General features: G+C 43.7%; 1 pseudogene; it reads right to left on the bottom strand.

The window, feature by feature from the left end:
* Positions 1-2,580: 2,580 nt before the first annotated feature.
* On the bottom strand, positions 2,581-2,960 carry LOC118675690 (annotated as a pseudogene).
* Positions 2,961-4,785: the final 1,825 nt, after the last annotated feature.

Raw genomic sequence — 4,785 nt, 5'->3', positions numbered from 1 at the left:
TAGAGCTTCCTTAAAAAAATCGCACTGTCTTATGACAGAATATACTACCAGCAATTCCAGTTCTGGTAATATATTAAAAGAAACCCTGGAACACTAATTTAAAAGAATATATGCACTCTATGTTCATTGCAGCATTATTTACAAAGGCCAAGATTTGGAAGCATCCCAAGTGCCAATCAGTAGATGAGTGGATAAAAAAGCTTTGTTATATTTACACAATGGAATACTAATTGGAAGGAGGAGGAGGAGGAGAATAGGAGGAGGAGGAGGAGGAGGAGGAGGAGGAGGAGGAGGAGGAGGAGGAGGAGGAGGAGAAGGAGTGCCGGGAGCCAGTCCATCCTTGCTGTTTCAAGGGACCTGGCATATATGGCATACTGTTTTTAATATGTTTGCTCACCTTCTTGGCACTATGTGTTTTAACCAAGGCCACCTCTCTGAGAAAGGTTGTTTCCCCAGGTAGGGATTTTCCCCTGAAGTTAGGGAGGGAATAAAACCCCTTAACTAAGTGCCAGGCGGGTAATTAATCACTTTAACTACGAACAATCATGCTTAAGCTACATAATCTTTACTCCCTGGAATGGAGATAAGAAACACCCTAACCTTTGGAATAGAGCTTGATAGGATTGGAGTCAACTGGTATAAATAAAGATGTAACAAGACAACAGGAGACAGAACCTAGACACAGAACCTAGACACAGAACCTACACAGAACCTAGAGACAGAAGAACTTCGCTGGAGAGAACATGGCAAAAGATCCTGGACAGAAACTGGCCACAGAACCTAGAGACAGAACCTAGAGACAGAACATGGCTGAAGAACCTAGAGATAGAACCTGGCTACAGAACCTGGATAGAACATGGCAAGAGAACCTGACTAGAACCTGGTGACTGAACCTGGCTGGAGAACCTAGCAAGAGAACATGGCTACAGAACCTGGCTGGAGATCCTAACCAGAACTCCACTGGAGATCCTGACCAGAACTTGGCTAGAGATCCTGGCTAGGCTGCTGATCAACTGAACGCTGTCTCCATGCCATTCCTTCTTCGCCGACTCCGTCCACACCTTTGGGGACCCCTGGACCTGCTGGGGTTGGACCCCAGCATCTGGTGCCCGAACAGGGACCCCTAGGTAAGCACCCCGCACTTGGGACAGATAGGATTCCACCGTAGGAAGAGGGTGGATAGTCTTCGCCGACTCCGTCCACACCTTTGGGAACCCCTGGAACAGGATTCCCCTAGGTAAGCCCCCCCACCCTCATTGGGCGCCAGATGCTGGGGTCCAACCCCAGCAGGTCCAGGGGTCCCCAAAGGTGTGGACGGAGTCGGCGAAGAAGGAATGGCACGGAGACAGCGTTCAGTTGATCAGCAGCCTAGCCAGGATCTCTAGCCAAGTTCTGGTCAGGATCTCCAGCGAAGTTCTGGTTAGGATCTCCAGCCAGGTTCTGTGTCCATGTTCTCTTGATAGGTTCTCCAGCCAGGTTCTCTCCAGGTTCTCCAGCCAGGTTCTGTAGCCATGTTCCCTCGCTAGGTTCTCCAGCCAGGTTCAGTCACCAGGTTCTAGTCAGGTTCTCTTGCCATGTTCAATCCAGGTTCTGTAGCCAGGTTCTATCTCTAGGTTCTTCAGCCATGTTCTGTCTCTAGGTTCTGTCTCTAGGTTCTGTGGCCAGTTTCTGTCCAGGATCTTTTGCCATGTTCTCTCCAGCGAAGTTCTTCTGTCTCTAGGTTCTGTGTAGGTTCTGTGTCTAGGTTCTGTGTCTAGGTTCTGTCTCCTGTTGTCTTGTTACATCTGTATTTATACCAGTTGACTCCAATCCTATCAAGCTCTATTCCAAAGGTTAGGGTGTTTCTTATCTCCATTCCAGGGAGTAGAGATTATGTAGCTTAAGCATGATTGTTTGTAGTTTAAGTGATTAATTACCCGCCTGGCACTTAGTTAAGGGGTTTTATTCCCTCCCTAACTTCAGGGGAAAATCCCTACCTGGGGAAACAACCTTTCTCAGAGAGGTGGCCTTGGTTAAAACACATAGTGCCAAGAAGGTGAGCAAACATATTAAAAACAGTATGCCATATATGCCAAGTCCCTTGAAACAGCAAGGATGGACGGGATCCCGGCAGAGGAGGAGGAGGAAGAGGAAGAAATCTTACCTTTTGTGACAGCATGGATGAACCCGGAGAGTAGTATTATGTTAAGTGAAATAAACCAGTCAGAGAAAGACAAATAGCATATGTGGAATCTTACATGTGGAATCTAATGAAAGAAACAAACAAATAAACAGCAAGGATTCAGAAAACAAACTGACAGCTATTAGAGAGGAGGATGTTGGAGGGATGGATGAAACCATGAAGGGATTAAGAAAAAGACAACTCATAGACATAGACAACAGTATGGTGATTACCAAGAGGGAAAGGGGGATGGGGAAAGTAGAAGAGGGTAAAGGTAGGATAAATGGAGATGGAAGGAGATGCATAATACAATATACAGATGATGTAATATAGAATTGTACACTTGAAACCTATATAAGTTTATTAACTAATGGCACCCCAATACATTCAATACATTTTTTAAAAATAATAATTTTTAAAAATCCCAGTATTTTCCCTCCTGTGTGTTTTCACCTTGCTTCTTCGTGCTCCATGATACCTACTGAACTTGTGAGTACAATGAAACCTATCTAAGAGCTGGGAGCAGATTGTTCCACCACTTTTCTAGATCTCTGACCTGCACATCAAATATCAGGCTAATACTCCACACTTGTTTAACCTGTCAATGAGGTTCATAATAATTGTCTCTGCTCTGTGATCATCAATAATTTCAAACTTGCCGATGTAGCCATGCTTCCTCATTACAGTTAGGAACCAGAGGATGACTTTGGAGCAGGCCTGCTAAACTGGCATTGCCTCTCTTTTCGGTATTGTTGATACTCTTTAGAGCCTCAGCCAGGGCATTCATGCGCATCATTATGGCGGCACAGAAAGATGGTGGGAAAAGAGCTGGAGAGGCAAGCACACAGGGTTATAACAATTTGAAACACTTTCAACAGCTCCACTTCATCCTCCCAAGGCTTTAGGTGCTCATTAATCAACTCATTTTTTCATTTGCTTAACAAATGTTTTGAAGGTTTTCTGTGGGCCAGAATGTTGCTAGGCACTGGGAATACAATGGAAAGACAAAAACAGACAACCAGACAGATAGTGAGATAACAGGAAAGGAGAAAATAAACAGCGTCTGCCCTTAAGGAGCTTATAGTCTGGTGCATGCGTCCTGCAGAGCTTCCTACAAAGATGGAAACGCTGTTTGTTCTGCACTGCCCAATGTGGTAGCTACTGGCCACATGTGGCTTTTAGTCCCTTGAAATGCATCTGGCGTGACTAGAAAATGGAATTTTTAATTTTATTTCATTTCAATTAATTTAAATTTAAATAGCCACATGTAGCTAGGTTATTGTATTGGAGAGTGCAGGTCTAGTAGGAAAAATACTTAATGAAAAGAATGTAATATTATAACTGTACTATGTACTAATAAGGACGTTAGGTACTAAGTGCTCTGAAAACAAATAATAGGAAGATTTGACCAATTCAGGGACGTCAAGAAAAACTTCTGTAAGGATGTGGCATGGAAGGAGAAATCTGACGAAAGTGTAAGGGTCAACTAGATAGAGTAGGGTGTCACAGAGGCAATCTAGGTATCAAGAATAAAAGAGAAATGATACTATGTGAAATTAGTGTGGTCAGAGCACAGTAAGGGTTTCAAGGAAAAACAGGGGCCAGACCTTACTGGTCACATAAGGGACTTTAGTGTTTAGCCTGAGGACAGGGTTTTAAGCAAGCAGGTGAGAGGGTTTGAGTGTGTGTGAAGTGATTGCATCCTGGAAAGCCTGCCCCGACTCCTAGTCCTGTCTACAGAACCCACTGAAGGACAGCAAGAGGGAACACAGGGAGATCGGCAAACTGCCTGTTGCCATGGTCCATGTGCCCAATGATGGTGTGTAGCTTGAATCCAGACATATTTGTGGGATATGTAAAAAAACAGAATCAGCCCTGACTGGTTTGGCTCAGTGGATAGAGCGTCGGCCTGCAGACCAAAGGGTCCCGGGTTCGATTATGGTCAAGGGCATGTACCTTGGTTGCAGGCACATCCCTAGAAGGGGGTGTGCAGGAGGCAGCTGATCGATGTTTCTCACTCATCGATGTTTCTAACTCTCCCTCTCCCTTCCTCTCTGTAAAAAATCAATAAAATATATTTTAAAAAAAAAAACAGAATCAACATACCCTGGAAGAAAACTGGATATGAAAAATAAGGAAAGGAGATCCAGTTTCAAGGATGACAGTCCGACTTGCACATCTTGGTGGGTGACAGTGCCATTGACTAAACAGAAAACATGGAGAGAAGAGCAAGTCTAAAGGGGATGTTATTAGTTAGGTCTCCAAGACGTTGAGTCTGAGGTACTCAGAGATATCCAAATAGTCTATTGAATTGGCAGAAGCTTAGAGGAGAGTAAGGGTTGAACATAGAAATTGGTGTGTCTTTGGTAAGTAGTGTATTAGTACTTCTGTTCCCATGATAATGTAAGATATCCTTGGCAAGTTGCCACAAATGTTTGTTATTATTGCAGACAAGCGGTATGTACATATAGAATAGATTCAATGCAATAATTACAGCAGTCATTTAAACAAGAGGAGATCAGGGAGTATGCAAATGGGAAAAGAATGTTGGTAGAACTCATTTGTAAAAGCTTTATAGGAAAGTAAAACTACACAGAGATAAGGAATACGGCGTGAGAAATTTA

Source organism: Myotis myotis, unplaced genomic scaffold (assembly GCF_014108235.1).
Source record: "Myotis myotis isolate mMyoMyo1 unplaced genomic scaffold, mMyoMyo1.p scaffold_m19_p_2, whole genome shotgun sequence".
Classification (NCBI taxonomy): Eukaryota; Metazoa; Chordata; class Mammalia; order Chiroptera; family Vespertilionidae; genus Myotis; species Myotis myotis.
Note: the sequence above shows the minus strand (reverse complement) of the source record. Positions and strands in the feature narration are given on the sequence as shown.